Source organism: Polyodon spathula, chromosome 17, assembly GCF_017654505.1.
Source record: "Polyodon spathula isolate WHYD16114869_AA chromosome 17, ASM1765450v1, whole genome shotgun sequence".
Lineage (NCBI taxonomy): Eukaryota > Metazoa > Chordata > Actinopteri > Acipenseriformes > Polyodontidae > Polyodon > Polyodon spathula.
The window spans coordinates 24,628,859-24,652,232 of record NC_054550.1 but is presented as its reverse complement, the minus strand read 5'-3'; the positions used below and the strand labels follow the sequence as shown (position 1 = coordinate 24,652,232).

At 36.3% G+C, this 23,374-nt stretch overlaps 1 long non-coding RNA gene across 2 annotated transcripts; it reads left to right on the top strand.

Annotated features, from left to right (window-relative positions):
- The first annotated feature begins 122 nt into the window (after window positions 1-122).
- On the top strand, window positions 123-22,857 carry LOC121329632. 2 transcript variants are annotated; one of them, XR_005951797.1, is made up of 4 exons: window positions 123-347; window positions 3,553-3,682; window positions 4,565-4,656; window positions 22,296-22,857. It is a non-coding gene; the product is annotated as an uncharacterized LOC121329632 (long non-coding RNA). The 2 variants fall into 2 exon arrangements; XR_005951796.1 differs by lacking the exon at window positions 22,296-22,857 and adding an exon at window positions 5,504-6,122.
- Window positions 22,858-23,374: the final 517 nt, after the last annotated feature.

The window sequence follows — 23,374 nt, the reverse complement described above, 5'->3', positions numbered from 1 at the left end:
TGTAAACACTACTGACAACATGACCCCATGAAGTTTCCAATATGGTTAATCATTGTTCGCCACTAATCATTATGAAGTCATCCAATTTTGCAATATGTTTTTTAAACAGAGATGGCTTCATGGCAAAGCTCAGGTGTGTGCAATGTTCTTCCACATGTACAGATACACTCTCTCGTCAAGTTTATCTGCATTGAGGCTGACTTCTGCTAATAGTAAACAGACATTGAATTTTCCTGGAATAAAAGATTAAAGAACTACTATATATTTTACCTATCAAGACTTTCATCACAAGTTCACTTCTGCAGGTGAACCTGAACTCCACTTTCATGACTAATGACAACATTTTGGTAATGTGTAAACTTTTTAAAGTCACAACATCTGTTTGTCTTTCATGTGTTTTTTTAGGGGGACAACATTGGCGTCAATTGATTTTGGATGTTTGTGTAAATGTCAATTAATAATATCAGGGAAATATTGTAGGTTGACTGTACAGTAGGTGGAACTATTGGCAGCCTCGTTTTGATATTGGAAGAATATCATATTTAACTTGTGAGATTTATTTGAGTGGATTTTATGGTCACACTCCGAGGGCAGAGAAATTATTTTAGCTGGGGTTGATTCATTTTCATGACTTTTAGATCTCCAATAAAAATAGATTACCAGAATTACACTTTCCTATTCAACCTCCAAGAATCATCATTTTCTAGGTCTCCAAATTAAAATCTTGTGATCACAATGCTTTCATTATTATGTTATTATTGTATTCATCCAGTTGTACGTGTCAGGTACTGGGGTATATCTGTGGTTGAGCAATGATGACTTTTGACATTTCACATTAAAGCCCCTAAAAAATCCAGAAATCATTACTTTCACCACACGTCAAAATAAAAATGTTTTAAGTTCAAAATAGTGTGTGGAGGGGATTAGTTTGCTATTAGGGATGTGCTGAGTACTTGGATCATATAGGTATCCATTATGGTCATTTTATTTGTACCAGGTCCTCTGCAAACCCATATATATATTTTTTAAATATGTGATAAGCCATTTGTGTTACATAATTGTGTAATTGTGTATTTGTTTCCCTCTTGACTCAGGGTCTCTAAGATGTGAATGTTGCCTACATATGACAGCCAAAAATGAAATACTTACAATGGAAGTTGTTTCACTGTTAACTACCATGTGGTATATTTGCAGAAATTAACTTGTTTATTGCCACGTTCTTATTTTTTTCCATCTGTATTGAATCGTATGTAGGCCCCCTTGTGCAATTTTACTCATTTCACACACACACACACACACACACACACTTAACACATTTCACTACTACAGACCAGCATAGAGAAAATATAACTAGCTGAAAGAGGTAATGAGCATGAAACCACTTCATCCTTCATCATTATAAGCTCTACATCTTTCCACTCTCAGCTCTCAAAGACTGCAGGCTTTCACTTAATGAGCATGTCACAGGGATGCCATCACACCACTGTTACTTAATCTTCGTTTTCAAGTCCCTCTGCAGTTTCTATTTACTTATGTGCTAAAAGGACATTGGTAACTCTATATGAGACTGCAGAAATTTTGACCTGTTTGAGAGAAAAGCTGCTGACATATATAAATAAATCACATATATCTTATTTCAGACCAGAATATTTTGAGCTACTGCCAAACATTTACTAATTCCCATGGGGCATTATGTAAACATTTTAAATCTGAAATGTCTTCTGTGCTACTTTGTGACAGTACTGACATGACTTGATTGTGGATGTTGTCAATGAGTGTTTGTTTCATGATATTTGTAAATGTCAACTAATTATATCAGGAAAAAAATATTGGAGGTAGACTGCAGGTGGAATCGGTGGCTGCCCCAGTTTGAATGTCAGCTCTACTGGACTTCACAAAGCAGTTGTTTTTCTATATTTAAGCAGTTTCAACATTAAAATAAATAGTGTTGTACCTGTTTTCAGAAACTCTGTTCGAGTTCCATCCTCTATATGAAAGTGTTCATTAGTTCCATTTTTTTACAAATGACAAATTTAGGGTCTGAGCTATTTTCACCTGTGTTTTTTGTTTTTTTTTACTGTTGTTAGATTTGTTGCTTTAACTCTTTAACTATAAAGGTTACAAGTGCATGTCATACATGAAATGAATGTGCACACTAGGCTTCCATAAAAACGTTAAATAGTCTGAAACTCACCCTGTTTAATACAGATAACAAAAGCCACAGGAAAAAAACAGATGCTTTTTAGAAAAAAAAATTATTATTATTTATGTTCTAAAAATTTTTTTGTCATAGCCAGCACAAATTTGACAATGTACAATGATACTTCAACATGTAGGGAACATGGAAAAATATTTTTAACGGGCCTGGTCTCCGGCAGGATATTTAACATTAGGTGGATGCTATAGAGTTAAGTCTTCTGAGAGAAAATATGAAACTACTTGTTCTAATAAATTAGTGAAAGAAACCACTCTTGTCATTTTAACCCATGTAATACTGCCACAGCAGAATTCCAGTACATCTTATCCTGTGTACACCTGTGCATGGAACACTTTACAGCATAATTCATTTGCTAAAAAAAAACACTTCTTTATAGTTTACAGTCCTGTCTTAGTTTTTGTGGTTTCAAATAAGCTGTTTTTTTGTATATCAGCTTTATTTTATTATAAACATTTTTACTTATTGTAAAAAACGTACATGCGGTGAAAATGCCCTCAACCGAACTGTATGTTTTGTATGTTCATGAAAATGTTCAATGACCCCTACTTTATTGGCTTTATCAACTTCATTAGTAACAAAAAAAACATTAGCATGCAACTTTCCAAAAATTCTCAGTACTCTTTCAACCGACTGGAACAGCAAAGCTACCCCAAGAGTTTTGTAACCTAGCAATGCTGAAACCTGGCTGTTAGCCACAACAGACACAGTAATAAACAATATAGCCCTGAACTCTGCGTTTGCTGTGCGGTGGAGCATTGGGTACTCTGGGGAGGGAGGGGGGAGAGGCAGTTGGAAATCATGGCCATCTATTTCTCCACAAGGGGAGGGGAGGAGAAGAAATCAACAGTGGGAGAACGGGGGATGGAGTGTTTTAGCGAGAGGAGTCTAGTGCCAAGGCCTATTCATGTCGGAGGCAAGCCATGAACTTATCAAAATCCCCTTTGCTTGCTTCTCCATTGGCCCTGAACGCTGAAGCAGTGAGTCTCCAACACCTGCTTTGAGCTGGCCTTTCTTTTCCTTGTGTGTGTTTGGGGAGAGTTGTTACTGGATTTGTTTGGGGGGGGGGGGGCATTCCATAGTTTAGAGGAAGGCAAGCAGGCAACAAAACAAGTACAAAAAAGCTTAGGGCAGCTTTTCAAATTACATCGTCAACCTCCCTCTCCCATCTTTCTTTCTACACACGTTTCCTTTGTTCCATTTTTTTTCTTTTTTGTTGAGTTGGACGCTGTAAGTTGAAGGTCACGGGGAGAATTGACAGGCATAAAATAAAAAAAGACCACTTCAAAATAAGCCAGCTTGCCATCATTCACTGTCGTTTCCCTCTCACCCCACAGATCAAAGGCAAGGCCCATTATGAGGGCAAGATAATGACGTTGATGCTAAGGAGGCTTTCTCCATGGGGCTCCAGGGCTTTAATAGAGTCCACCCTCCCCCTCCAACGCTGGCTTGTTGACAGCTCAACAGGTTTGTGTTTCGTTAATTGGAGAAATGAATACAGTATATATTGTAGAAATTACATCCACTGAATGTATTTATTTGTATAATATTTATCTACAGTAATTTTTAAGAACATTCTGGTAGGTCAAAGCAGGTTACCAATCCTTTTTTTCATTCACACAGATATAATCAAAAAGTTTGTTAAATGTGTACTTTGTATTAATGGCTGTATTGCTTTCCATTTGTTTATGCTATTTCACAGATATGCAACATATCTTTATACATTTAGCATTAAACGCTAATATGGTTAAACAAAAATATGGTACACACCAGGTTCTAAACTGAGTTTAACATGTATATTGAGTTAATTAACTACTATAATCTGACAGGAAGATTAATTGGGTCAATTAACCACTTGGGAACAGGGTTGGAACAAACATCATTGGGAGTGGGCAGAACCGGCCATCTGTTCTGTACAGTATCAGGTTTTGTTCTTATCTCGCTAGATTGGACCCTCATGGCCAGGCGCCTGGTGAGCTAAAGCAGACACCTGCAGGGCTGGCATTTGTCCTAGAGAGGCCAAAAGCATTCTAACATCATCTGTCAAGTTCCTGGGTGTAAAGAGGCAATTGCCCTAGTTGATCGGATAATGACCACTGACCTTCACATCTCATGAACTGTGTTGGGAATTGCTATGGTGAAGGCACGTAATTGGAGAATAGGGGAGAAAATTGGGCACTCAAAAAAAAAAAAAAAAAAAAAACCACCACACAGCAGTGATTTTCTTACATGAGCCACTCCGGGACTCCTGACCAGTTCAAATGATGCCCTACTACGACATCTCAGCAGGACTCAAAATCAACTGGCCAAATCACTAGTTACAATGCTACTGTATTATTTTTTTTACAGACATGGCACCATTCTCAGAAACAAGGAATTATAGTGAACTGCAAAGAAATACAAGCAGTTGTTTGAAAATATTAAAAACAATTATTTGGATTGTAAGTATAAATCTTTCCATCTTTGTTTAGGCAGTATGCACATTGTACAGTCCCTTCAATCATAACAAGTCATAATCCAATAGTTTGAATTGCTGCTTCTATCATACACCCTTTCAGTTATTTTTATTTTCTTTGCAGGTTATGCTTAAGTGGTTTAACATTTTCATTTGTCATAGTTCTCTTTTTAGATTTACAGTAACCGACTTCTGTGCATGACTTCATTTGAAGTTGGCCATATTACATGTCAATCCTGTGATGTAATTTGACCACCATGATAACATGAATAAGAGATAAGAGGCATATAATGCATTGTGGGCTCCAATAGCAACATGATTTGTGAAATATATTTGACAGTATGGATTTCTTTAATTTGGTACAGTCCACAATGCATCCATACAACAGATTAAAATACACTTTACCTAATGTGTCCTGTCCAGGGATAACAGATGCAAAGATCTTGTACTATATCGATCATCTAGTGATAAAGCTCATGCCTTTCTATGAATTCCCATCAGAAGATGTGTTGAATATGTGAGGGTGGGATTGCAAGTAGATTTTTTTTTCTCTTACTGGATGAACTTACTGGTTTGAAAACAAAATCACTATAAAGCAGAGTACGCTGAGGGCCATTTATACACAGGGCACAGTATACAACTAAAAACAACTAATTCAAATCCCAGATGGAGTAACATGTTGCACTGCCATATGTTTTTCGAGATTTGTGTCTTTTGAGTGTATCCCTTGGTTAGTGCATGAGAATCCCTAAGTTTCAAACTACATGGGGAGAAGTTGACCACAGTGTTAACCAAATTGTTTCAAATGCTGTTCATCTTGTTTTACCTTGTAGGGTTGCTGACTGCCAAAGCTTCCTTTATGTTTGAATTTGGTACCCATGGTATGAGTGAGAGGCAAATCTCACCTTCTCTTCCTGTTTTAGACTTGCTCAGTACAGGAACTGTGCATCACATGACAAACTCCTTTGGCCATGTGACTGCCTCTTGTGGTTTGAGTAGTCATTACATCATCCCCACAGTAGACAACAAAACAACTTATTTGTTTATTTTGTTTTAAACCACTAAAGTTTTTGTTATACCACAACAAAGTCTCAAATTCCATTGTGTAAATTCCTTCTTATAATTTCATTTTCGTAATGTTTTCTGTGAAGCCATAGTCTTCTATTCAATAATGTCTAGTTGAGCATTAGTGTAGAAGGCTGATTCAAGGGTACAGCTAGGAGGAAGTCATGTAGATTCATTTTCCAGCACATTCTTTCAATTTATTTATTTTTTAATTTGGCTACTTCAAAAGCCACCTCTGTAGAGGATGGTGTCAAATCTGGCTCAGGACAAAAGTGAATTAAATGTGTTGGTCTCCATATCCAGGTGACACTAATCCATGTCACAAAGCCACCACACAATTCGGTACAATTTTTAGTTTTTGATTGAGACCAGGGTCTGATGGCAGGTATTCAGGTCAAGATTATAATAATAATAATAATAATAATAATAATAATAATAATAATAATAATAATAATACTCTTTATTTTTATATAGCACCTTTCATAATGAACAACCATCACAAAGCCCTTTACAAGATATGAGACTAGGATGTGTGAACTATGCATCAGCTGCATAGTCCAGTCATAGAACTGACTTGATGATTACTTTATCACATTAAATTTGCACGATCATTTTTCAAATTTCCCATGCTTCTTACATGGTTATACTATACATTTACCATAGTTTACCATGGTTGCTATGTTTTTAATGTGCTTTACCATATTTCTCTGGGCTTTACCATGCTATTACTATGCTTTATTATAGTTTGTTATGTTTACTATGGTAAACTTTAATAAGGTATAGTGTGCATCCATCACATTTAACAAGTACTTAATCCACAATTTTTTGGTAAAAAACAAAGTGATGTTTAAAAAGTTATATAGTTACTGGTAAAACCAGTACTCCAGACATATTGAATATACATTTGGCTATCTTTAGTGATTTTTAAAGACAAATAACCTAAATGTTTCTGTATTTTATCTTGTTAATTATAGCTTATCAGGGTTTGTGGTCATCTCTGACTAGCATCTTCACTATCTTCCAACCAGATGTGTTCCTCAATCAGATCAGACTCTTTTGACCCTGTGACTGTCAGTCTTCGATATGGGTGCCTCGGTGAACTTAATTATCCTGCACGGAAAACAAGGGGAAGTTGTTTGTTTTTATTTTACTGAATTAATGAGACAAAAAAATCCTCTGAGCTTTTCATTAGACACTTTTCTAGAAATCTTTATTAGACAGTTTTATCCTGTTTAGTATATTGTCTTTAACTCACATAGCCAAGTAGGTGGGTTGGAACCTTCAGTGAAACTCATCTTTTCAAAGCCATTTCAGTCAGCCACAGTTTGATTCCCCAAATACTACCAACCATAGCATTGATATTAATCAAAAATGTAGCTGAAGTTTCCGAAGGAAAAAAATACCCCTTTTTAAAAGCTGCAGTGTCCACAGTCATGTTCAGTTTTACACAGTTTACAGTGTGACTAATGAACATGCTCTTACTACTGCTTCAGATGCAGTGGTTTATACATCAAGTCCTGTTATAGTTAAGCATGAAAAGCTACAATTAAACAAAGAGTCAAATGTTATCAAATGTTAGATTGGGTGAGGAAGTTTTAAAACACAAGGATACATCCCAAACCATGTTTAATTAATTAAGACAGTCTTAAAGTAAAACATAGGCTTTATTAATACTGTCCAGGTCTTTTGTAATGATATATGATATAACGATATTACAATACTGATATCAGCTTCTATTAGATAAGAGTAGCTAGCAGTAATTTTGTATAGTTAATGGTGGTGCACATTACATTGAATATTCAGTTGTCATGCATTTGTAAAACACAACAGCACAGCCAGTGGTACATAAAATAAATGTAGATTCAGGATCAAAGGGTATGACCTTTGAAGACTCGTAAGTAAACGTGCCTGTGTTTGGTCTAAACATAAAAGGTTAAGGCAGATTTAAATGATGTACTCCAGGCAGTATACTATGGTAAAAGCATAGCAGAATGTAACACATTAAAATCACAGTAAAGTGCATCACAGGCAATTGTTTACTTTCTTTAGATTTCTTTCTCCCATCTCTCTCACATTCTCTCCTCTGAACACCCAGCCCCGAAATTAATTACAGCACCATTAGGTTCTGACCTGACTGGCAAAACATGCTTCTAACCTCGGAGACCTGTAGATGTTTGTAGAATGTAGAAATCCTCTCATTTTTGTGTGTGTAAAAATGTTCTTAGGCACCAGAGCAATTAGGGCCATCAGCATTAATCCACTATGACAGCCCCAATGTTTACTAAAGCCGTAAAATGTATTGCAAGATGAATGGACAACCCATACAGTCTTCCATTAACCTCTGACCGAAAGCTAGAGTCAGTAACCTGACAGAGGGAACACCTGTCCCAGCCAGCCCCTCCTCCAGCCAGTAAATGTACCGTGCTGCTATTGTGAAATGAAAACTGTAAAAATAAGAAGTCACAGAGGTATTGGAGTGAAGAACCTGCATGTGAGGGATCAGAATCTACTACACTGAGAGGAGGCAGAGATGCAAAACTAATATAGTCGGGACTCTAAGTGAAAAATCAGCTCAGGTACTGAGTTAAGTAGCTCACTTCTCATAAAAAAAGAAAAAAAGAACACTGCTAGATAACACTTTTCTTTTTATTTATTTCCTTAATAATTGTTTCCCTACTCTTAGTTACAAACAAACATGGAAGTGTATATTAATGATCTTAATAGTTGAAAATATTAACACTTGCCAGTGTATAAACCTGATTTTTCATTAACCTCATTTCACTCTACTTTTTTATGTATGTAGTAATGTTAGTATGTGGATTATTAAATCACCCAGGGGGGAAACCCCAGCTGGATTAATATATAGTACAGTTAAAGTGCGGCAGCAATTACATCCCTTTCTGCTTAGACCATAACTCCCTCGTCCTTCCCCTTACCCCATTTAAACAGTTTACTGCACTGCATCGTGGTTGTCAATTTGTGCTTCACATAAGCTACAGTAAACTTTGTTTTATTGCTGATTTTTATCCAAAATTAACTCAAGCATGAAACATTAATTTATGCCAAGAACGTTCATAAATTTACATTCCATAGCTATATTAAGCCAAATAATAAATGTTTATAAATTACACTGTGTGTTTAAATAAAGACCGTGATACACTCAAGTTTGCTGTGGTCTATCTACATACTGTTGAAATGTTATTTCCACGCCATTCCAGACTGATACAGATTGACTTCACCAGCTTTACATTCAGATAGTTAGCATTCACAGAGAACAGAGGCAAGGTGAGCTGTTTTCCACTTTCAGTGGAGGTTACAATTGGTACTGTAGTTCACATGAAAGGTAAGGGACTTTGACACAGGCTACAGTAAGGCACAATGCTAGCAGGCACCATTAGAGCTTGTCCTCACAGTGCTGTGTGTGCTACCGAGACCTGACTCTCAAGAGACTTGGTGTCAAATTGTCTGGTACTTTTGTAATGTGGACTAATGTTCACCGGGGACTATGTTAAGAACACTAAACTCATTTAAATTGTGATTTGAACCCAGGCCTCCAGAGGTGAAAGATATGAGAAGCTAATGAATTAGCCTCTTGTACCACCTTGCCCCTTTATAATGGTCATAATTTGCTCTGATAATGATAGCAAGGGATTTCTTTGACAGAGATTAAGCAATCAGTTTTAAAAATAAATAAATAAAAAATGCGTGGAGAACACAAAATATTTCCTGGAAAAACTCTTGTGGTCTGATATCATTGTGACGAATGATAAAGCATTTCAAGCATGAGTAACAGGAAACAGACATTCCCGAAGGTAAAGTATCCAGCCTGCTCAATTACACACCCCTATGCACTGAAGAAAGATCCCTGTTGACTTATGTTGTTTATCCACAGTTGGGTGTACATTATTATTATTATTATTATTATTATTTATTATTATTATTATTATTATTATTATTATTATTAATAGAAGTAGTATTATTACTTATCATTTGTGTATGTTTTGTATAATTCATTATTGCTGTTTCTTCCTAGATCATTATTACCCAGACTTACTAAATATGTTTGGTTTTTTTTCATCCGCAGTCTGACATAACTGAAGTGAGCTGGTTCTAGAAATGGCCACTGTGCGTGAGCAATTGTAATTGCTGGCCCCTTTGCAACTGTACCAACTGTGAATACTGAAAATGAAAAATCTCTGTACATACAGTTTTAGAAGGGACAAGGAAGTTACAGGTTCATAGTTGTTATTTTTCAAACAGCAACACTTCTAGAAGTGCCCAGTAGGGTTTAACTGAGACATTTTAGTTGAAATAGTAAGTCAGGTTTTTGTCTAGTATTAGTAGTTAGATAAAGGGAAAAACATACCTAAACTCTTTCAAAGTGCATCATACAGCAACTTTCATAGCATCATCTTTCAGATTTTTATGTTTAGGTTTTACGATGAAAGAGGCCCAGGTCTAGTCACTTTACCCCAGTTTTGATTTTATTTAATTTTTTTCTTGATGAGGTTAAAGTTAATTGGCTACTATGGAGCAACATACTTAATTACTGAAACCCTTTCCGGAGAACAATTCAAGTGCAATGTTGGCTGCAAAGGCCTGTTTGTCCAATCTGATCCTCTGCCCATTAACCTGAGCCCTGGCAATGAATCTGAAACGTTTGCACATCCTCTGTTTGCTCCAGTGACTTCTTCTTCTTCTTCTGTGGTAAAAGTAGGTCACAACTGCATTTTTGTAACCAGCAACTCAGAGGACAGAACTTTCTATCCCCTCAATAACAATCTAAGTGTGACATACATACAAAACAAAAATGTATCAAAGGATGGATTATTTATTGACAAGAGGGCTAATCTAAGACCAGCAAACGTGTTGGTCTGAAACAAGTTTAGTGCCAAAACTACGAGGTACACTAAGCAAAACTAGTAGAAAAACATTTTGGATAATGAATTCATCGCTGATGAGAGCCTGTACAACTGTAGACTTGCTCTAACAGGTAGCGCTTGCAATCAGAGCCAACAGATAAAACCCTGGCATTCAAGAACTTGAATTCCTGACATCTTCCCACCACCTAGCACTCCATTGCAGTTGAGGACAGACATTCAGTGAGGAGATACACTCCACTGCCTTCACTCTGACCTCCAACCCTGTAAGTACACACTGCTGTAGCTATTACTCTTTGCTTAAGTAAACAGAAGGGTCAAGTACTTTGGAAGAAAGAGCCCCAAGACAGCTGCCTCTTCTCTGTTTTGTGTGCATGTGTATGTAAACATCAGCATAACAAATGACAGCAGAGTCCAGCCTGAAGCAAAAATCGTTATGGATTATGTGTAAAAAACAGGCAAGAGGTTTATATAGTGGGGACAGGTTGACAAATGCTGGAACACAAGAGGTGAAATGTTGACCTGGAGAATGACACAGTGGCCAAAACCATTAATTATTTTACTTAGGATTATATCAGGCTTGGGGTGCATGTGGTGGTCTCCTGTTTAACTCCAAATGGAACCCATCAATTTATTTTGTTCAAATTGATCCCTCCAGGTATGAGGATTAATTGTTTGTTTTAATAAATGCCCCTTTAATGTGAAGTTGCTGATCTTTGCTGGTGATTCCAGCGAGATCATTTAATTGACTCTGGCAAAGTTGGCACCTCAATGCAGCGCAAGCAGTGAGCTAGGGTGGATACCTTGAGGGTGGATGGATACCTGGAAGGCTACCCAACTCACCAGTAGCTCACCAACATCCACTGTCAAGCTCCTGAGTTTAAGGAGTCAATTAGTTTGGTGGTGGGACTGGAGTTGTGCGTAGTGAAGGAAAAAGTCACATCAGAGTTGTATTTATTTATTTTTTATTTAGAGTGCTGTCACAGAGACGGCCGAAGTGGGCGGCGTCAGAACCAGAAAGGAATGAAATACACAACAGACAGGATGAAATGAAATGATGAAGACGCCTACTGGCGCCAGTTTATTACAAAATAAAAGGTTTAAACAAACAGAAAACACAGGACACGGCACACGTCACCAAAACAAAAAGACAAACAAAACGGACTAGACAGACAAACACGGTGAGCAGATACTTTACATTGTTGTTATTATTATTATTATTATACTTATTATTTCCTCCATCTCCAATCCCGTTCTCCACTCATCGAACACCCAACCGCGAGTATGTGAAAACGTGCATCTATATATACTGTTATGCTGGGATTCAATTACTAATGAATTATTCACTTGAATCCCAGCACATGAATTAATTATGTGCAACCTCGTGCTCACACATTAACTACTTTAAATGTATGTGAAGTTATGTACAATCCCGTGCCTAAATACAAATATACATTTTAAACACTCATGTTACAGACCCGTTTATATCCCGTGTACCAATGACTATACACCAACATTTTTTACACACACAACATATAACAGATAATATACACAGGGGCGGGCACTTTGTCACAAGTGCCTATTCAGTTTTTCTACATGGTAAATCTTCTAGGGTACACGTTTTTGAAACTCTACCTGGGTATATGAATAAATGAACTGCAGGTCCAGCATTCCATGGTTTTAGAATTAAGACTAAGGGATTCAGTCACATAAAAGGGGTAAAGCAAAGTTGCATTCTGTCTTTGATATCAGTTTAACAATTGTTCAATACATAGCTGGCTCCCAGTTCTCCTAATAAGTCTGCCGCCCCAAGTTGCATTTAACCACTATGAAGAGACATCGCATCCCTTGAACTGATTTGTTCAGAAGGCTAGATTGGAAGTACTTAAGACATAAGTTAATGATTCACTATTTTTTTATTTGATGAAATACATTTGCCTCATCCCTAATGAGAGTCACAAACTTACAGTACATTATCAAAGTCCTTGACGTCCACTTGAGTATTTGCTGAATTATCAGAAAAAAACAATGCTCTGCCAGAAAAAAAGTATTTACCCATGAGATGACGCAAGTTGTGACCTCTTCCCAGCCTGCTGTGGGCTATATATAGTTTAACACATTACTGCAAAACTGAGCATTCTCTCAGTGCAGTAAAGAAGCCCTGTCCTTTCCAAACTCTGGACAGTTTATTTTCCAACAATCATACACAAATTAAAGGAAACAGGAAAGAAGGAAGAAGTTGGGCCCACTGCAAATAGGCAGTAATCCAGCAAATGATCTGTGCTCAATTCATAACCTTAAGAAGCACTCAAGAGACTTTTTTTATTGATTTTTTTATACACAGAGAAATACATTTAATGTGGCATACATGTTTAAATTCATTTTGTCCCGCCTAGATATCCAATAAGCAAGGTTTAGAACTGATATTAGCAGGATATTAAAATGCTTGTACAAAAAACATATTAAATTGTAAGTAGATTGTCCTTGAAATGCAACCAAAATAGTTTCCAATCATCTTTCCTTTGAGACTGTGCAGAAGAACAGCTGCAATGACAAACCAGTTTCTTTAGTACATTAAGAATAGAAAATATTCTTTGTGTTCTGCAGACTATCTTTGCTTCTTTTCTTTTATATGTTTATACATGCCCCACTGCTACCACTAGCTTTGCAACACAACCTTGTTACAGGAAGGAGCAGTGAAACAATTGTTCTGAGTAGTTTTTTCCTTTATATTAGTTGTGAAAATGTGTCTGCTCTTACAGTACAATCTGGCAAAAGGGCCTTTTCATACTTAATAGCACTATAAGGAATTGTTTACCTCAGGTGAGGAACCTTGGACAATTTGGGAAATTACCATAATGTTTAAATATTTTATGGATCAAAGTCAATAATGATGTAAGAGTGGATTACCAAGTCAGTGTGGTCTTACTCTGGAATGAACATTTTTACATAAAATTAAAATATTTAAAAACTATCTGTGAGCTGCTTTATTCAATGCCAGCAAATAATTACTAAATTATCAGAATGCTTTTAGAACTGGCTGAAAAGTAGAACTAATGGTTATGGAACAAGTATTGACTCCCATTACATATTTTCAGACATTGCCTGGTCACTTTATTATTGCCTGTTAACTTAAGCATTGCTGAGAATCACGTCCAACCAACCATGCTGCACTTATGCCCTGAGGGCAATGGCTACTTCTTTCAAGATGATAATTCACACAGCCACCCTGCCAGAATTGTGAGTGAATGGTTTGAGGAGCATGAGTTAGATTTCAGGCATTTTCCATGGCCACCACAATCCCCCAATCTCAATCCAGTTGTTTGGCATGAACATTAAGAACAAATTTGTTATATCACAATCCTCTGCCTACCTCTGTCTGAAATATTAATGACCTAATGGATTAATACAACTACCAGCACTTGTGGAGTAACATCACATCACGGCGAATGAGAACACATGGTATCCACACCCTTTATTAGGTGCAGGTCCTAAAAAAGTAGCCAGGTAATGTACATACAGTCTGGTCATATACACTTTAATTAGAAATGTCACTATAAATGAGCTTTGTTTCATCTGAAATCACATTACAACTGCAGCAGAGAAAATGTATGTTGCAATTACTCACTTCATATTAGGTTGCACTTAATCCTGTTTCATCCCAGACCCGACCCTCTGAATTTAGGTAATCTGGCAGTGTCAGGCACCAGCATACACAATGGAGATAGCACCAATACTGATTCACACACAGCATAATAAGTACCCCAACCACAGAAAGTGAAATTCCCTAAACCAATAAGAGCCAGAGTGGATGCATGCTTGCCTCTGTAGCTCTTGCGTATAAATCCTGGATAACTTCAAACATATCAGCAACTCTTTATGCAACTATATCCACATCTACAAAACTATTGAACTCCAGGATATATGGTTTAAAGAATTTGCTCCCAACTAATTTTTTTTAATCTCCTTCCTGAGCTGTTGGCTAACTCTTCCATTCACACATATGAAAGAGAAAAACATCAAGTCAATTGTGTCTTGATTTTAAACTTATTTGAGAACTGAAGATTTGCGGTCATTCATACAGGATAATACTAAGATCAACTAACAAAGGTATAAACTAGTGTAAAAAAGGAAGTCCAAAACTATTATTGCACAAGTATTAATTAATAAATGCTTAAAATTCTTACGTTATTATATGTATAATAACATACAAGCTTACAAGCTTAACACTTATAAACCAGAGCTTCATTTCTCAGTTTGATTATTATAATAACTTTAAGATATAAACCAGGGTTGTACTGTTATATATATAAAACAGTACAACCCTGGTTTGTATCTTAAAGTTATTATAATAATCAAACTGAGAAATGAAGCTCCTGTTTATAAATGTTAAGCTTGTATGCTAGTTCTTTTCCACTCATAGAACATTGTAATGAAAAGCATTTCCTGCCCTAAAATATGGAAACCATTACAAGCTACGTAGATCAGGTTTTAATCACATATGGATGAAGTTAGGCTTGAACTAGCATATAAATTCATATTTTTACTTGGAGCAAAGCTAAACACATACTTTGGAGTTTATGAGAATAGAAAAGTTCCCACAAGACCCCCCCCCCCCCCCCCCACACTGTTTCAGGGAAAGAAAGAAAGAAAAAAGAAAGAAAGAAAGAAAGAAAGAAAGAAAGAAAGAAAGAAAGAAAGAAAGGCAAACCAAGGCTCTAGTTATCATCTAGTAAAGGCACTCCTCATGGAGCAATCATGAGCTTGCAGGTTCAAATCCTGCTCATGCCTGGGTGTCAGTCTTGGCTGGAGACCCAACAGCGAGCACTGAATTTGCCTTTGTTCCCGGTTGGATAGGGAGAAAAATCAACTAAAGTTGTTTTTTCTCATCACGCCATTTCTCATACCCTCATTGGTCATTGTGTTTTAACATAAAAAGTTGGCGATTCAAATTGAGGAGAAAACAGTACAATTACATGTTAAGGCTCTCTAAATTTAAAATATTTTGTTTTTGTGTGGCCCAAGGGTTAAAACAATAAAAACATATACATTAATTGTGCGCAGAAAGTATCATAAAATTGCAGCTCATGAGGGCTCCAGACCAAATGACTTCTGCGCTAATCTAAAACCCTATTTCACTGCTGCTTAATAACAGGGCAGAAGCCCCTCCAGTAACACAGCAAGTTTGCAGGTTTTCTGCAGTCTCATATATCTGTCAGATGCATCAGGGCTCCTAGCCAAGGTGCCAATTTCATGACTGTTTCAGGCACATACCTGACAACAAGCCCTGGGTGGAAAACAGAAAGGCGACTTACTTACTATCAGCCTTGGGCCTGTTCTGCCAACCCACTTATGAAATTCCCAATGGGGTTTGAAATAAAGAACACTTTTTTTAACTGAATTGAAATCAAAATATAGGCTATCATTCTTTTTCTAGTAAGCAACTAAACAACTCAGCAGGTACTGTTTAGGCCAAGCCTACTTTGGCTGATAGCCCTCACAGAAAAGTTTAAAAAAAAAAAAAAAAAAAAAAGCATTTGTATACCAGTGTATTACCCAGTAGAAAAGTATTAGCAGACCTAAGCATTTGTCAGTCATGGAACACATATTACACACGTGGTCCTGATGTGGGATATCATGCAATGCATTACGAGTACAGGGTTATACTGTGATACCATTGTCATTAGAGATGGGAAGTATTTTTCACTCTGTCTGCAGTTTTAACCACCCTCCAAAGCAATCAGGAGAAGGATGTGTGAACCAAGTAGAGACAGGGAGGATATATTTATTTTTTAAACAGTGTGGTCATCAACCATTCCAACATAATTCTTACCAAGAAGACCTACTTGTAGCCACTTTAGTTGCGTACAGTACACCATGTAAGACATACTGTTAGAGATGTTGGTTTTGCCAAAGTTCCCTTCTTTTAAGGATTTAAACGACTGTGGATCTGCCACCATTTGGATCAGTTGAATAGACTCCTCTGTGTTTTCTAATGAATGGACCTTGGTACTGATTTAAAGAATTAACATTTGAGGTAGTCTTTAAAGACAACCAGACAAGCAGAGACCTTTTCTGTCCACTTCATTAAAGTTGCAGGGTCATGAAACGAGGACAGTGTGTTTATTTATTTTATTCTGCATTGATTTCCCTCAGGATGGTCCGGCATTTCAGTATTACAGCTGAGGTTTAAGGAGAGCCAGTTATTTGCCTGAGGGTTCACAGAGGAAACTTTTTTTTTTCATTATGTCAGCAGTGAAGTGGGGTGGATTTTCCAAAATCCAGATCTGTTTTGTTATGAGAAATTCATAATTAAATATAATAGTTATTTTGTGTTAGTTTTCTATAGAGTGTCAGTTTTTTAGTTTTTTTAAACACAAAGATATAACTAAATACAAAATTTACCAAAAACAAATCTGGAACCACTGATAAACAGAGATCCAGGTTAGGTACTAACCTCTTATAGACATAAGTCCACATAACAAAACCAAAATACAGTATGGCATAATTTAGCACAGTGAATTTGGTTTGACATTCAGCTACTACATCTTTTTAATAGTTCGTATCAATGCATAAGGCTAACTGCATCAAAGACAGTTTTGATAAATGTTATAGTTATGCCATTGTGAAATGGTAGTACATTAATGTTTTAATGTTTCATACAGTCAGGTTGTTTTATTATTATTATTATTATTATTATTATTATTATTATTATTATTATTATTATTATTATTATTATTAGTAGTAGTAGTAGTAGTAGTAGTAGTAGTAACCCTGACCCCCCTTTAATTGAAGTTTTATCTTGCATGGCAATAGATTCTGATATTCATGTATTTACACACTCAACGTACATTTATACTGTGCTGGCTATTAAATGTGAACCGTCCCATTTTCAATGCACTGCATCTGAAAGCAATGTGGTGAAAAGGAGCCCCTAAAATGTGGACATAAAGTTAACTCATAGAAAATGTACAGAATGCGGGCTACAATAGAATGTCCAAATTGCTGGAAGTTATTTCATCTCTTGACTTCCAATAAATGCAATCCCCTAGTATCTATGGACAACATGTGATTGGCTTTTTTCAGTTCCAGAACTTATACTCCAGTACTCAACACATGTTACCAAGCTTTGAAATAACCCCCTAAATTGTTACCAAGTAAATAAAAAAAGAATGACCTATAATAACATTATTTACTCTGCTTTAACCATACACTTTCTCCTTCACACCCTGAACCTGAAGTAGGATTAACCTAATGTTAACAGAATGTAATCAATTTATTATTATTATCATTATTATTTTTATTTATTTATTTATCTATTTATTTGTTGGTCTTTTTGAACCTGCTGTGAAATTTAACTGGACAAGTCTTTTATCCTACCTACAGTAGGAGAGATCTTAATTTACAGCATATGGAAAAAAAACATATTGTAGAAATTGTTTTTCACAAAAACAATTTTAACATAATTGAGTCAGTTTTCTGAAATTGATGGCCTGTGAGATTTAAGTTATTAAACACACATGATATTATTGCATATGCCACACAACACAATTGAGTCTCCAAAAATTATTGCTACAAGCACATACCTGTAGGTTGATTTTGTTGAGCTCAGTTGATGTTGAAAAACTTCAATGAAAGTGCTGTTTGGGGTGTGTTCATTTTCATATGTCCATAAGTTCAGTGAGGATAAGTTTTGCCTTTCGTTCGACTGTGTCACTCAGCAGAGCATCCAGTGCAAATGTGCTCTCAACAGAGTCAAAAAGGACATATTTCTGCTAACCAGTGGGGACAAGAAAAACCTATTAAGTCTCTAATGAAAAGCAACGACTTTCAATTACATTGACTGAAATAAAAAAACATTAATCAGTTAGGAAAAGCATACATATCACAGCTCCCTGCACAATAACTGCCTCTTGCCAAATTTAAAAATGTTTTGCTTTTATGTTTTCACTTTGTTCCCCAAAAAGCATTGTTGTGTGAGTTATGGTCTGCTGCACCCCAGGTCAGACATCATAACACCCAGAGCCAGCTTGAGGTCTGGTTAGACGGATGTTAGAGTCAAAAGCAGCTGGTTGGTGATGACATTTTTATGGGATGATAAGCAAAAGCAGTCCCTCCTGATTCCCTGAGGTAGAGGGTGGGATGCAGAGCTATGTCAATTGAGTCAAGGAGGAATGGAGAAGAGCCAGAAACCTTGTTTCAGCATGATTTGGTAAACTTGTACTTCCTGTGTCAGACACACGGTCTAACAGAGTGAGGCCCTGCCAGGCACAGGAAGTGATGGTAGCAGGAAGAAGGATTTGTTACCGTTGGTGCTTGAATTCCTGCATTTCGATAATTATCTTCAACATAGCAAAAAAAGGAGGGAGGGGGGATATTGTTGCTTAAGTAGGGAAGGAAGTTGATTTTAAAACCTTGGATATCTAATTATTTTGATTTTAAAGTAACACAGGTTGACACCTTATTTAACACACATTCCTTTACTCTCTCTCTCCCTGCTCCTCTGCAGAATCAGTACCATATCTGGGATGGATTAGGGTACATCTAAGCACAGCCATAACTTACTTGATGCATGCAGAGTTATACAATCTTTGTTACCAGGACACTGTCATTTTGTTTGCCGATTAACTTAAAACAACTGAAATATGCTTCCTTCAAAGTTTGAACACCAGCGCTTTACCTTGTTCAATAAACACAAAAGTGGTGGGTTCCAGAGTAAAAAAAAAAACTAACAAAAAACACATTCTGAACAAGCACGGTCTCCCAGCCCATTTAATTCATGATGGCTGGGAGGGCTGGTAATATAAACAGCAAACCAACTGATAACATCTTGACAATTGACTTCACCTTAAATGTTTTAGTTTCAACTTGCTAGTGTAAACATGGTATTAAACACACACATTCTGAATTAGATAGGAGTTTCCACAAAGACTGGGGGTAAACCTCTAAAGACCCTAGCAACAAGTGCATGGGCAAAGGACATTTTTATTGATGCAGACATGCAACAGACAGCTGACTTAAATATGCAAATAACCAGTGAAACTGAACCATAACAAACTAAACTGACCGCAACTAAGTGCAAACATTATATATATATATATATATATATATATATATATATATATATATATATATATATATATATATATATATATTACTATTTCTAAAACACATTATTTATTAATTAATTGAGTTTAACTTTAATTCTGTCTGAGCGGCACAGCAGAGCCCTAACCCTATCCCTGTACCTTTTGATTTGCTGTGATCTTGAATTTTGCGAAAAAATTAAGTTACATAAATTAAAGTAAGATAAATGGAATAGATGATGCCAGGCCATTACACCAATCAGCTATCATATCAGGAACCAAGATGGTCTATCTATTTCTTTCACCCAGCAAACACATAAACCCTATAAACTGGGACCACAAAAGTCCTCTGAAAAAGGTTATGAGATATGAGCTTGAAAAAGGGTACAGTCCCTTTTGTACTGTCGCGAAGACACTTTGCAATGACAGTAGTTAGTGCCCTGCCTCAGTCTGTTACATTTGAAACTTTTCCACTGTTTTATTTATTTGACTACTATGTTTTGTAAACGTGCAATCCCATGTTAGTAAATTTTCAGCAAACTATAAATAAATTATACATTAAAAACATTAACTTTTATCTTGCAGTTATAAATGATATGACTAAACCATTTTGTCAGTACTTCACATTTTCTGGTAGGCATTATATAATACACTTTACCAATAATCAACAAAGCTAAAAACTGAAAAAAAAGTATTTGCACAAGAGCATCTGGTTAGCCTAACTATACAGTTAGGGTACTGAGAATATATGGCAATTTTAAAACCATCAGTCCAGCCATTACTTTAAGTGACACCAAGACTCTCTATAACTCATTTGAGTTTGCTTTACCTTTGTAAGTTATGGACTTTACTGTGACACAATCTATTTCCAAGCAGCAAGGATATTAAAAAATATTCAGTGAATCATTAATCAAAACTGTAAGGGACTCTCCCATTACCCACGGTAACTGACCACCACACACCTACAGACTCCCAGTATATCTCATCACAACCAGCACATTTGACTTTCCACAGCGCACAGACCTTATTATGAAACACTGGCAAAATAAAACAGTTCAAAATAAATACACATTGACTGTAGCATATTCAATCGTCATCTGAAAAGAACCATTTCCACATACAGTAGACAGTTCAGGACAATTTTTGTTCTCTTGCACGCACATACACCCATGTGTATGACTACTTAGCTTGATGTTACTTTGGTAAACATTTAAGGCCTTTATTTTCCAATGTTTCCATTTCGCATGGATCTTAGTGCTCACACACACACACACACACACACACACACACACTAAATACATACAAATCCATTGTCTGGTTGTGTGTCTTTTTAACTTCAGTCAGCAGGCATATCCCAAGATCTGAATCAAAGCACGTAGCTATGAAATCAGACACATCCATTGGGAATATCCCAAAATAAAACCCTCTGTTCCTCCATATCTGTCTTCATATAAGTAAGATATTACCACAGGCAAACTATAACATAGGAAATGGCTTTTCCAACATTACAAACACACCGAATGATTCTTGGCAGCATATTAGTCAAGGGGATTTGTGGTGGAATGCATAAATAAATCATTTTTAGAGGTGGATCAGATATCTTCCCTCCCCCAACAAAAAATAAACAAGGTTAGGCAGAAAAAAGCTGACTAAGGGCCTTACTACAGGAAATCATTCTTGCTTGTCTGCCTATTGAGGTCATTTTTTATGATTTTCATTTTTCATTCGGCACAGGGGGTTCCATGAGACAGGTTTTTTGACCAGAGTTCAAATCTGTCTTCAATTTCTGGTAGGTTTATTAGTTAGCACTTGGAATGGGGAAGGTGTCAGTATGTGGCAACTTTCCACCTTTTACTTTAAACTAGCATTACAGCGGTCCAGGCCCTGAAACTTTGCAGTGCATATTTTTAACCCTGTAATTATCCACTGGAAAAATATCTTTCATAACCTGCTGATGGGTTTCAAAGGGAAATACCCTGAAAACATCAAAACAAAAGGGTTCTAAAGAGTTTTCTTTTCTATTTTGCATGGAAAATATAACTATTAAGTACTACTTTTTAAGTTCTCACAAATAATGTTCCTGGAGTAGGCCAACGCTATATGCTTTGATGCTGTTGGAAACAATGATTTGTGTAGTAGTGACACAGAAAAGAACGATGCATTCATTCATGTACCAATTATGTACCAATCAGGCTTTCTGCATTGCAATCAGTTTTCTATTCTATCATCAGACAAACCACCATCAATAAGTCACATGTCACTATTATAAAGACTGCACATTTTATGTAAATGTTAATGGCAATACTGATATTTCTTTACAAAAACTCTGAAAGACACAATAGAAAGTGCAAGACATCAGCTAAAAAATTACCCTGAAAATGTCTAAACACTTCCTATTAAGGATTATCATCACCAACCTAAATAAAATAACTTATTAATACTGGTATGATTAAAATTGCTCGATTTGTATACCTCAAACAGATTAGCACAGTCAGCTATTTACATAAAAAAAATACTAGTAAACATTTCAATTATTATTTTTTTTTTTTTTAGAATGCAAAATAATTTTACCCCTGATTTTCTCTCTAATTTAGAATGTCGCATTACACTCCCTCACCGCAACAATTCTCCCATGACACTCAGGAGAACGGAAGGTCAGTGGACATCCTTCAGTCCTAAGACCAAGCCAATTGCCTCTTTACACAGTGGAGCTTGAGAGAGAGCTAACATGACAACCCTTGTGGAATTCCCTCTGCACAGCCAGGACGCAAACCTGTGCTCCCCGGACTCATGTGACTGTGCCTTTAGCATAGGAGCCTCCTTGAGCTCTTTCTTTCTTTCTTTCTTTCACTTATCTTTTTTGTTTGCAATTATTCTGTGGTTCTCCACTCAGGAAACATCAAGAAAATTCAAGGACAGGGTGTTTGGCAAGCAATCAAGTAAATCTGTTCGGGATCTTTTGTGTGTGTTTAAGTTTGGTTCACACATAACATGCACCTTGTACTTAAATTTCAAAAATCCAGACTTATCCATTTTAGTATGTCTGGAGTGTCTTTCTCATCTTGTAGGTTCTTGAAACCAATGTGATCTTTAAAATTCTATAGCTCCACTTTCCAATGCACATGAACTGCCTGATGTTAACCTACCCCCTTACTATAAAGCAATACCTCAAGTCTCAAGTGAAATATTAACCTTTGTTCTTTATTTTGATACTGGTGGGTAGAAAAGAAGAAAAAAAAAACATTATCAAAGATTTTGGATGGTTCTTCAAGATGTGCTAATTGAAAAGAATTCTGCAATTTTGGGGGAATAGTGCCATTGAGGCATGCCATTAAATTTTTAGACCAAGATTCTAAGGTACACAGGGTTAAGATTCAAGCACTTTAAATAGGAGAGGCCATAATAGGCAATTATGTATAATTGTAATTGAAGTCAGAACAGAAGATAAATATTCCAATGGGCAGTTTCTGTATATTTTAAGAATCAGAAACAAAACAACAGCAAAAAATGTAGCTGATCCACATACTTATCTATTTGAAAGAGATATTTGTAGGCATTGGTTTTCTATACCATACTTGGCAGGCAGCACAATCTAAACCTTTTATTTCTTCTCACATAACAAAATAAAGTTGTTGTTCTTGGTCTTTTTTTTTTTTAATTTGGCCCTGCAGTG